This window comes from Hyperolius riggenbachi, chromosome 8 (assembly GCF_040937935.1).
Source record: "Hyperolius riggenbachi isolate aHypRig1 chromosome 8, aHypRig1.pri, whole genome shotgun sequence".
NCBI classification, from domain to species: Eukaryota; Metazoa; Chordata; class Amphibia; order Anura; family Hyperoliidae; genus Hyperolius; species Hyperolius riggenbachi.
In genome coordinates this window covers 68,471,184-68,483,907 of record NC_090653.1, presented here as the reverse complement: position 1 = coordinate 68,483,907, position 12,724 = coordinate 68,471,184, and positions in this window count along the sequence as shown.

Sequence of the window (12,724 nt, the reverse complement as noted above, 5' to 3'; positions counted from 1 at the left end):
GTGTACGTAGCATCAGACTCCTCAGTTTATAAAACTAGCGACTCCAACTTCTACTCCAGGTACCAAAAATTTCTCCTCCTCCTCCAACTCCACAGCCCTGTTACAGACGTTAGAATGAGAGGTCACCTGATCCCATCTTATCACTGCCCAGGTAGGAGCTGTTACTGCGTATGCTGGTGTATGACAGGACCGAATCACCATTACTGCCACACTCACTGCAGAGAGGAGAGATCAGACACCATGTGACACCAGAGGTATACAGAGATTTATGTACTGACTATACACTGAACGCAAAAATACATTGTAGTGTTAGGATAGAATTACGCCAGGCCCCGCCCCCACACAATATGAATACTATGGCTGCAGGCTAAATAAAGCGCTCAGGTCTGCTTCTAGAACTGTAGGGGACACAAAAAAAGTAAAGGTCATGCAGAAAGCAAATAGGTGGTCTGGCACTATCAGCAGAAAGGAATCTATTCCTTCCACACACAGCACAGTGATTGTATCTCTCCTCCTAATTGAAAAGCAGCAGCCCCCCCCCCCCCTCCCTTCTCCTCCAGCACAGGTAGCTGGGTGGCTGTTACCCGCTTACCCTCCAATACAAGTAGCTAGACGGCCGTTACCACCCTTCACCCACATGGCCCAGTTAACGAGCCTAAGAGGCGACTCTCTTAGCTCTAGACACTAAACATGTTGTGTTATTTCTGTTCAAACAATACCAGTTGCCTGGCGGACCTGCTGGTCTATTTAGCTGCAGTAGAGTCTAAATCACAACAGAAACAACCATACAGCGAATCTTGTCAGATCTGACAAGAATGTCAAAAAACACCTGATCTGCTGCAAGGCATGCATGCTCTGGGTCTATGGCTAAAAGCATTATAAGCAGAGACAGCCAGGCAACTGGTTTAGAAAAATAAATAAATATGGCAGCCATCCTATACCACTTGCTTCATGTTCCCTTTAACAAACATACCGGAGTTTACACACTTATCCAATCGCTCCAAAAGTTGAGGAAGCTCACTGGAACTCTTCACAACACATTTTTAGCTAATTTAAAAGCGGAGGCCTGGGGCCCCCGACGCAGCGGAACGCGGGTCGGGTCCTGCAAGGGGCCACCAGGCCGGAGGCCTGGGGCCCCCGACGCAGCGGAACGCGGGTCGGGTCCTGCAAGGGGCCACCAGGCCGGAGGCCTGGGGCCCCCGACGCAGCGGAACGCGGGTCGGGTCCTGCAAGGGGCCACCAGGCCGGAGGCCTGGGGCCCCCGACGCAGCGGAACGCGGGTCGGGTCCTGCAAGGGGCCACCAGGCCGGAGGCCTGGGGCCCCCGACGCAGCGGAACGCGGGTCGGGTCCTGCAAGGGGCCACCAGGCCGGAGGCCTGGGGCCCCCGACGCAGCGGAACGCGGGTCGGGTCCTGCAAGGGGCCACCAGGCCGGAGGCCTGGGGCCCCCGACGCAGCGGAACGCGGGTCGGGTCCTGCAAGGGGCCACCAGGCCGGAGGCCTGGGGCCCCCGACGCAGCGGAACGCGGGTCGGGTCCTGCAAGGGGCCACCAGGCCGGAGGCCTGGGGCCCCCGACGCAGCGGAACGCGGGTCGGGTCCTGCAAGGGGCCACCAGGCCGGAGGCCTGGGGCCCCCGACGCAGCGGAACGCGGGTCGGGTCCTGCAAGGGGCCACCAGGCCGTCCTTGTAAAGTGAATAGTAAATAAGTCGCAAAGGTTCTGTTCTGTTCTGTTCTGTTCTGTTCTGTTCTGTTCTGTTCTGTTCTGTTCTGTTCTGTTCTGTTCTGTTCTGTTCTGTTCTGTTCTGTTCTGTTCTGTTCTGTTCTGTTCTGTTCTGTTCTGTTCTGTTCTGTTCTGTTCTGTTCTGTTCTGTTCTGTTCTGTTCTGTTCTGTTCTGTTCTGTTCTGTTCTGTTCTGTTCTGTTCTGTTCTGTTCTGTTCTGTTCTGTTCTGTTCTGTTCTGTTCTGTTCTGTTCTGTTCTGTTCTGTTCTGTTCTGTTCTGTTCTGTTCTGTTCTGTTCTGTTCTGTTCTGTCTGTTCTGTTCTGTTCTGTTCTGTTCTGTTCTTGTTCTGTTCTGTTCTGTTCTGTTCTGTCTGTTCTGTTCTGTTCTGTTCTGTTCTGTTCTGTTCTGTTCTGTTCTGTTCTGTTCTGTTCTGTTCTGTTCTGTTCTGTTCTGTTCTGTTCTGTTCTGTTCTGTTCTGTTCTGTTCTGTTCTGTTCTGTTCTGTTCTGTTCTGTTCTGTTCTGTTCTGTTCTGTTCTGTTCTGTTCTGTTCTGTTCTGTTCTGTTCTGTTCTGTTCTGTTCTGTTCTGTTCTGTTCTGTTCTGTTCTGTTCTGTTCTGTTCTGTTCTGTTCTGTTCTGTTCTGTTCTGTTCTGTTCTGTTCTGTTCTGTTCTGTTCTGTTCTGTTCTGTTCTGTTCTGTTCTGTTCTGTTCTGTTCTGTTCTGTTCTGTTCTGTTCTGTTCTGTTCTGTTCTGTTCTGTTCTGTTCTGTTCTGTTCTGTTCTGTTCTGTTCTGTTCTGTTCTGTTCTGTTCTGTTCTGTTCATGCAAGTAGCATTTATTTTTCATCATTTAAAATAATGCAGTGAACAGACAAGAAATCTTCAACAATATTTGGGGTGACCGCCCTTCACCTTCAAAACAGCAATTATTTTAGGTACACTTGCAGTTTTTTGAAGGAGCTCACCTGGTAGGTTGTTCCAATCATCAATGGAGAATTAACCTCAGATCTTCTGTAGATGTAAAGTTGTAGGCTTCCTCACAACCTTCTGTCTCCATGTAATCCCAGACACACTCCATGTGGAGATCAGGTCTCTGGGGCGGCCAATCCATCACTTCCAAAAACTTCTTTATGCTAAACATGGTTCCTAATCACTTTGGCTGTATTTGTGGGGTTATTTTCCTGCTGCAGAATAAAGGTGGGGCCAATCTTACATCTCTCTAATGAACAACAACAACAACAGCAGCAGCAGCAGCATACCCACATATATGATTTTCACTAGGGATGGGACGAATCCACAATTTCTTCGAATCCGAATCTGGATCCGAATCTAAAAAGGTTCTCGAATATCTCGAACCCCGAATCTAACGAATCCTGCACATAAAAATTGTGCGATCCGTGGTATAGTTGCCCGCAGTATAGGTACCCAGGCATAGGTAGCGAGGTATGGGTGCCTTCAGTATAGCTAGCTAGGTATGGGTGCCTTCAGTATAGCTAGCTAGGTATGGGTGCCTTCAGTATAGCTAGCTAGGTATGGGTGCCTTCAATATTGGTAGCCTGCAGTATAGGTAGCAGGGTATATGGGCCTGCAGTATAGGTAGCAGGGTATATGGGCCTGCAGTATAGGTAGCAGGGTATATGGGCCTGCAGTATAGGTAGCAGGGTATATGGGCCTGCAGTATAGGTAGCAGGGTATATGGGCCTGCAGTATAGGTAGCAGGGTATATGGGCCTGCAGTATAGGTAGCAGGGTATATGGGCCTGCAGTATAGGTAGCAGGGTATATGGGCCTGCAGTATAGGTAGCAGGGTATATGGGCCTGCAGTATAGGTAGCAGGGTATATGGGCCTGCAGTATAGGTAGCAGGGTATATGGGCCTGCAGTATAGGTAGCAGGGTATATGGGCCTGCAGTATAGGTAGCAGGGTATATGGGCCTGCAGTATAGGTAGCAGGGTATATGGGCCTGCAGTATAGGTAGCAGGGTATATGGGCCTGCAGTATAGGTAGCAGGGTATATGGGCCTGCAGTATAGGTAGCAGGGTATATGGGCCTTCAGTATAGGTAGCAGGGTATATGGGCCTTCAGTATAGGTAGCAGGGTATATGGGCCTTCAGTATAGGTAGCAGGGTATATGGGCCTTCAGTATAGGTAGCAGGGTATATGGGCCTTCAGTATAGGTAGCAGGGTATATGGGCCTTCAGTATAGGTAGCAGGGTATATGGGCCTTCAGTATAGGTAGCAGGGTATATGGGCCTTCAGTATAGGTAGCAGGGTATATGGGCCTTCAGTATAGGTAGCAGGGTATATGGGCCTTCAGTATAGGTAGCAGGGTATATGGGCCTTCAGTATAGGTAGCAGGGTATATGGGCCTTCAGTATAGGTAGCAGGGTACATGTGCCTTCAGTATCGGTAGCAAGGTATAGGGGCCTTCAGTATAGATAGCACAGTACATGTGCTTTCAGTATTGGTAGGTAACTAGGTATAGGGGCCTTCAGTATAGGTAGCAGGGTATATGTGCCTTCAGTATAGGTAGCAGGGTATATGTGCCTTCAGTATAGGTAGGTAGCTAGGTATAGGGGCCTTCAGTATAGGTAGTAAGGTACATGTGCCTTCAGTGTAGGTAGGTAGGTAGGTAAAGGGACCTTCAGTATAGGTAGCATGGTATAGGGCCTTAAGTATAGGTAAGTATGTAGGTAGGCAGGTATAGGTGCTTTTAGGTAGGTACGTATAGGGGGCCTGTAGGTAGGTAGGTAGGTATTGAGGCCTGTAGGTAGGTATAGTGGCCTGTAGGTAGGTATAGGGGCCTTTAGGTAGGTAGGTATAGGGGCCTTAAGGTAGGTAGGTACGTACGTATAGGGGGCCTTTAGGTAGGTATAGGGGGCCTTTAGGTAGGTGGGTATAGCGGCCTGTAGGTAGGTAGGTATAGCAGCCTGTAGGTAGGTAAGGATAGTGGCCGGTAGGTAGGTAGGTATAGTGGCCTGTAGGTAGGTAGGTAGGTATAGCAGCCTGTAGGTAGGTAGGTATAGCAGCCTGTAGGTAAGTAAGGATAGTGGCCGGTAGGTAGGTAGGTAGGTAGGTATAGTGGCCTGTAGGTAGGTATAGTGTCCGGTAGGTAGGTAGGTAGGTATAGGTGCCTTTAGGTAGGTAGGTATGTATAGGGGGCCTGTAGGTAGGTGGGTAGGTATTGAGGCCTGTAGGTAGGTATAGTGGCCTGTAGGTAGGTAGGTATAGGGGCCATTAGGTAGGTAGGTATAGGGGCCTTTAGGTAGGCAGGTAGGTGCGTATAGGGGGCCTTTAGGTAGGTATAGGGGCCTGTAGGTAGGTAGGTATAGCGGCCTGTAGGTAGGTAGGTAGGTAGGTATAGTGGTAGGTAGGTAGATAGAACCCCCCACGGCCCCCTCCGTCCCCCGTGCCTCCTCCGCTCACCCCTGCATAATCTACTCACCTTTCCCGTGGAGCGCAGAGCGGCAGACCTCTTCATTACTTCCCTGTTCCCTCTAGTGGCCGGACCGGCTCTTACTAATGACGTCATTGTAAGAGCCGGTCACTAGGGGGAACCAGGAAGTCGGCGAGAGGTCTGCCGCTCTGCGCTCCGCTATGGATAGGTGAGTGGATGCGGGCAGGGGGGGCGAGCGGAGGAGGCGCGGGGGGGGGGGTCGGAGGAGGTCGGAGGAGGACGAGTGCGAGCGGCGGATGCGCGGCGATGCGGCGTCGGGATTCGGCGGATTCGTATAGTGGAAAATGGCGTCGGGATTTGAATCCACGAATCTCGAATATTTCCTAATATTTGAGGGATTCGTGGATTCGCAGGATTCGTCGTCCCACCCCTAATTTTCACCTTTGTTTCATAAATATCACACATGGGGGGGGGGGGGGAGGTTAATTTGGCATCTTGTTAAGTGGGTGGTCAAAGTGACAGCCAGTAGCCGTGCCAAATTTTGCCAGGAAGAGTGAAGTGGGCGTCATGTAGAACAAACCCAACGAAAAGAGATCCGACCACAGGCAAATATACACAGCAGTGGAGAGAGGGATTAGTCAGTCCATCTTGTGTTCTACAGTGGGATGCCAAAGTTTGGGCATCCTTGTTAATAGTCAATTTTTCTATATATGGTTGTAATGATAAAAAAAAATCAGTTAAATATATCATATAGGAGAGACATAGTGATATTTGATAAGTGAAATTAAATGTATTGGATGTATAGAACGTGTGCAATAATTGTTTAAACAAAATTAGGCAGGTGCATAATTTTGGGCACTACAAAAAAGAAATGAAATCAATATTTAGTAGATCCTCCTTTTGCAGACATTACAGCCTCTAAACGCTTCCTGTAACTTCCAATGAGAGTCTGGTTTCTGGTTGAAGGTATTTTGAACCATTCCTCTTTACAAAACATCTCTAGTTCATTCAGGTGTGATGGCTTCCGAGCATGGACAGCTCTCTTTAACTCACACCACAGATTTTCAATTATATTCAGGTCTGGGGACTGAGGTGGCCAATCCAGAATGTTGTACTTATTCCTCTGCATGAATGCCTTAGTGCTATAGAAATGTTATTGTATTGTATTAGTGGATTTTGAGCAATGTTTAGGGTCCTTGTCTTGTTTAAAGATCCAGCCCCGGCACGGCTGCAGTTTTGTCACTGATTCCTGGACATTGGTCTACAGAATCTGCCGATACTGAGTGGAATCTATGCGTTTCTCAACTTTGACAAGATTTCCAGTCCCTGCACTGGCCACACAGCATGATGGAACTACCAAAATATTTTACTGTAGGTAGCTGATGTTTTTCTTGGAATGCTGTGTTCTTTTTCCTCCATGCATAATACCCCTTGTTATGCCCAAATAACTCATCAGTCCACAGCACCTTATTTCAAAATGAAGCTGGCTTGTCCAAATGTGCTTTATCATATCTCAAGTGGCTCCGTTTGTGCTGTGGGCTTCCTCTGCATCACTTTCACATTACAGCATCTCCTTGTGTAAAGTGCGCCAAATGGTTGACCGATGCACATCATCTCCATCTGCAGCAAGATAATGTTGCAGCTCTTTGGTGCTGGTCTGTGGGTTGACTGACTATTCTCACCATTCGTTGCTTCTGTCTGAAATTTTTCTTGGTCTGCCACTTCGAGCCTTAACTTGAACTTCGCCTGTGGTCTTCCATTTCCTTAATAAGTTCCTAACTGTGGAATCTCTGAGACACCTTTCTGTATACTTCCTCTAAACCATGATGGGGAACAATCTTTGTCTTCAGGTCATTTGAAAGTTGTTTTGAGACCCCCATATTTCTATTCTTCAGAGAAAGGGTTTTTGTTTGTTTTTAGAGGGAAACTTACTATTACCCCCTAATTTCTCTTTCTCATAATTGGATTCACCTGTGTATGTAGGTCATGGGTCACTGTGCTTACCAAGCCAATTTGAGTTCCAATAATTAGTTCTAAACGTTTTAGAATCAATAAAATGACAACAGTGCCCAAATGTATGCTTGTGCCTAATTTCAAACAATTATTGCACGCTTTCTGTAAATGCAATACACTTAATTTCACTTCTCAAATATCACTGTGTGTCCTATATGATGTATTTAACTGACTTTTATCGTAACAACCAACAATTTATAAAGGAAAATCATGACAATTAAAAAGATTGCCCAAATTTTCACATCCCACTGTATGCGAGTGGAGGTAGACAGAGCCAGTCAGAGAACTGTATTGTGTCAGGGAGAGATTACAACATGAACATAGTAAAGGTGCCCATACATTACACGACTTGGCAACTATTGACCATCCAGTTCCATAATTATCAAATCAGAAAACATTAAAAAAAAGTGCCGCCAACTGCATGCCCAATTGAACATGCTGCAAGATGCCAGGCTGAAATGGTCAATCGGGTGCATGGCAGTAACAGCGAGTGATATTGCTACAAGCAACAAACAACAAAACCAATGGCACTATCCCCCAGTGTACATTTATATAAGACCTGTGCTGTGTCGCCCACCGCATAGTGCCAGTCATCAGAATACACGGCTTTTCCATTCATGCCATCACACACCACATGCCATGCACCGGTGGCATGTATGGAAGAGCAGCACATCCTGAAGATGGAAGGGCACCACGTGGTGGGACAGGACATGTATAAATGCACACACAGGGGGTACATTTATACACTGGGGAACCGCAGCGGACAATTCCAGAGATATTTTATGCTGAAATTGATTGGAAATCTGCCTGCGATGTATGGGCAGCCAACAGATCTCTCTCTAAGATTCAATCAGAGAGATTTGCTTCTTGGTGGAATCTGCTCATCCCTAAATGTCTGGCTACAGTGTTCTCACCACAGATCTGTGTTTCATGAGATCTAGTTTGTCAATCTCACTTGCTCACCCCGACCTCCCAAGACCAGCAGTGTTGTTTTGGCCCCGCTGTGATGTAATCTATGGTGTGTGAACTCTGAAGAAATGATTTGCATCACATTACGGTAATCCTCCCCAAACATTCAAATTTCATGAAAATTATACAACTTGAACCTGTACCACAAAAACTGACATTTATTCTCATTGGTCCAAATTCAAGCTGCATATAAAATTTACAGGACATTTGACTGTTAAGATAATTTTGCATCTCATTGATCATCCCCAGTTAACTCCACCCTTACCTAAACATTAACTCCTTCCTCTCCATGCCAGGTCAAGCTTAAAGGGAACCTAAACTGGGAGGGATATGGATGTTTCCTTTTAAACAATACCAGTTGCTTGTTGGCCCTGCTGATCTCTTTGGCTGCAGCAGTGGTTGTATCACACACCTGAAACAAGCATGCAGCTAATCCAGTCTGACTTCAGTCAGAGCACCTGATCTGCATACTTGTTGAGGGGTTGTGACTAAAAGTATTAGAGACACAGAATCAGCAGGATAAGCAGGAAACTGGTATTATTTGAAAAGGAAAAATCCATATACCTCGTGAGAGAACGCGGAAAAGCCGCCGCGTGTGCTGACAGCAAGGCGGTTGATTCCACGTCCAATGCGGCGGTTTGCACGCGGAAGCGTGCGTCTGGTAACATGGCAGAACGCGGAAAAGCCGCCGCATGTATTGACAGCAAGGCGGCTGGTTCCGCGTCCAGCGCGGCGGTTTGCACGCAGCAGCGTGTGTCTGGTGTGGCTGAGTCTGTTAGTTCACACAGGCTGAGGAATACGCACGCGCGCGCTGAAAGGCAGAACTTTTATGGTGGGCAAGGGGGGGAAATCAGCTGACCAAGCCGATCAGCTGACCAAGCCGATCAGCTGACCCCAGAGCTGGTAACTATTGGTTGATCACTTAGGGGTGGCGCCAGAGAGCACTACTCCATATATATAGTTACTGCTGGCCAGTCACAAGTTGTCTGCCGTTGCGAACACTACGGAAGCACTCAGACCTTAGTCATATCCAACAGTGTGTTTGAACCAGGAGGACCTGGGAATTCACACTGAGCCAGATTACTTGTATTATCATTCTGTTATTCTTCAGACTAGTTCCAGGGTGTAGAGACCACGGACCTCACACCCAGACTAGGCATTGTTTGATATCTGTTATGACTTATTGCTTTCCTGACTACTCCTCTGCTCACTAATAAGAAATTCCCCTTTTTATCTCTTTCTTGCTCTCAGAAGACATTTTCTTCTAGGAAAGTGTTTTATAGTTGGAATTTTTTTTTATCAGTAAGGGTTACACTGTAGTCACTTCCTGTCTGAGTCAGGACCGAGTCAGCCACTTACATACCTGATATTTAACTCCTTTAGGCAGAAGAAAAAAAAAAAAAAAAAAAAAAAAGCATAATTGTGTGCAAGGCACTGTACATACCCTTTTCTATCTCATCTCACATGTCACTTCGGGTATCCTTTAACCTTCCTGGCGGTAACCCCGAACGTAGTTCGGGGTACGCCGCGCAGGAGGTTTTCTCAGGCCCTGCTGGGCCGATTTGCTTAATTTTTTTTGCTGAACGCAGCTAGCACTTTGCTAGCTGCGTCAGCACACCGATCGCCCCTGGCCCGCGCTCGATCACCGCTATCCGCTCCACCGCGCTCCCCCTCCAGACCCCATGCGTTGCCTGGCCAGGCAGCGCTGAGGGGTGGGTTGGGACTTCCAAAGACGTCAGTGACGTCATCCCGCCCCGTCGCCATGGCGACGGGGAAGCCCTCCAGGAAATCCCGTTCTTTGAATGGGATTTCCTGATCGGAGATCGCCAAAGGCGATCGAAGCGGGCGGGGGGATGCCGCTGAGCAAGATTTAAAAAAAACTGCTACGCTGCCTCCTGGCGGAAAACATTAGACCGCCAGGAGGGTTAAAGGGCAACTGAAGTATGAAAGATATGGGGGCTGCCATATGCTTTTCCTTTTATCCAATACCAGTTGCCTGGCTGTCCTACTGACCCTCTGCCTCTAATACTCTTAACCATAGACTCTGAACACGCATGCAGCAGATTAGATGTTTTTGACATTGTCAGATCTGACAAGATTAACTGCATGCTTGTTCCTGGTGTTATTCAGACACCACTGCAGCCATATAGATCAGCAAGGCTACCAAGCAACTGGTATTGGCCTCCATATCCTTACTTCAGTTGCCCTTTAAAGGGACACTGTAGGGAGGGGGGGGGGGGTCGGGGGGAAATGAGTTTAAGTTACCCGGGGCTTCTAATGGTCCCCCACAGGCATCCCGTGCCCGCACAGCCACTCACCGATGCTCCGGCCCCTCTGGTTCACTTCTGGGATTTCAGACTTTAAAGTCTGAAAACCACTGCGCCTGCATTGCCGTGTCCTCGCTTCCCCTGATGTCACCAGGAGTGTATTGTGCAGACACAGACCATACTGGGCTTGTGCTGTACGCTCCTGGTGACATCAGCAGGAGCGAGGACACGGCAACGCAGGTGCAGTGGTTTTCAGACTTTAAAGTCTGAAATTCCAGAAGTGAACCAGAGGCGGGCCAGAGCATTTGGGAGTGGCTGCACAGGCACAGGATGTCTGTGGGGGGCCATTAGAAGCCCCGGGTAACTTCAACTCATTTAAGACTCGCATTATGTATCCGGTTAAAACCAGGGCTGTGGAGTTGGAGTATTTTTGGGTGTCTGGAGGCGGAGTCGGGAAGAGGCACAGACTCCTAATGAAATTTAAAATGTAATTAAAATAGAAAATATGATAAAATGTTCTATCAGATAATAGTCCTCTTAAATAATTTATATATACTGTAATAGCTGTGCTTAGTCCACAAAAATGAACAAAACCAATCAAAATTAGTTACTTTTGCTGCTTTAATAAAGCAGTCCCCATATTTTTAAGTCAGATATACATATCTGATTTTGACTGTACAGTATATATATATATATATATATATATATATATATATATATATATATATATATATATATATATATATATATATATATATATATATATATATATATATATATATATATATATATATATATATATATATATATATATATATATATATATATATATATATATATATATTTATTGTACACAGGAATCTCACATATACTAAACAACATCTATGCTGTAAGAATAAAGCCTGATGTGTAGCCGTGCCACTAATGTAGATGGTCAAGGAGATGGAAATAATTCTGCGCAAATGTCGATTTATGCCAATGTATGCACTCCTTTTGCTCATGAAATCAAATATTTTGATATGTTAAAATTCGGTTTGGTGACTACGAATTAAATGGTACCTGAGACGGATGAAAATAAAAGTTTTCTACATACCTGGGGCTTCCTCCAGCCCCCTTCAGGCCAATCAGTTTCTCACTGTCCTCCTCCACCACCTGGATCTTCTGCTATGAGTAGAGATGGGCCGAACCTTCGATTTTAGGGTCGCGAACCTTCGCGGAAGGTTCGGTTCGCGGAAAAGTTCGCAAACCACAATAGACTTCAACGGGGATGTGAACTTTGAAAAATAGAAAAAATGATGCTGGCCACAAAAGTGATGGAAAAGATGTTTCAAGGGGTCTAACACCTGGAGGGGGGCATGGCGGAGTGGGATACATGCCCAAAGTCCCGGGGAAAAATCTGGATGTGACGCAAAACAGCGTTTTAAGGGCAGAAATCACATTGAATGCTAAATTGCAGGCCTAAAGTGCTTTCAAACATCTTGCATGTGTATACAGCAATCAGGGAGTGTAATTAGAGTTGTGCTCCACACTGACACATCAAACTCACTGTGTAACGCACTGCAAACAGCTGTTTGCATAGTGACGGCCGTGCTGGACTGGTGCGCACCGTGGCGAGAGTGTAGGCCGTGGCGGTTTTCAAGCCCATATGGTCGCCGAGCTGTGGTAGCTCAATGATAGAACAACAGTGATTGTCCAGCTGATCAAATTTGGTCTGACCACAATGAAGCAACGACCTTATCTTTTGTGTGCCACCCCCACCCGAGACACTCAAATAGCTGGTGGTCATTGCTTCATTGTGATACGCAAGCCCCTTCACCGCGGCAAGGTAATGATCATGAAGGGGGATGGGCACATGTACATACCTTTTGTTTTTTTGTTGCAGCCGCCCGCAATGCAGCCAGAAAAATTAGGCAGGCATGTACACGCACCAGAAAAAATTAGTGTAGCGGCCGCTGCTAGCAGCAGCCTTAAAAATTCTGGAGTCCTGGACCCTGTTGCTGGTGGCGGAGAAGGCAAGTGGCCTGCAGGCAGAGATGCTGTGTGTGAGGACTGACTTAGTCTTCGGTCATGCAGTAGCCCTCCGTAATCCATTCCTCATTCATTTTGATAAAGGTCAGGTACTGAACACTGTCGTGACCAAGGGTTCATCGTCGCTGCTTGCAGTGTCTACATCCACACTCAAGGCCAGGTAGTCAGCTACCTGCCGGTCCAGGCGTTGGTGGAGGGTGGATCCGGAAGGACTATGGCGAGGAGTTGAACTAAAGAATGTCCGCATGTCCGACATCACCCTGAGATCGCTGGAGCATCCGGTCCTTGCCTGCGTGGACTTGGGAGGAGGAGGGTTACTGCCAGTGGTACC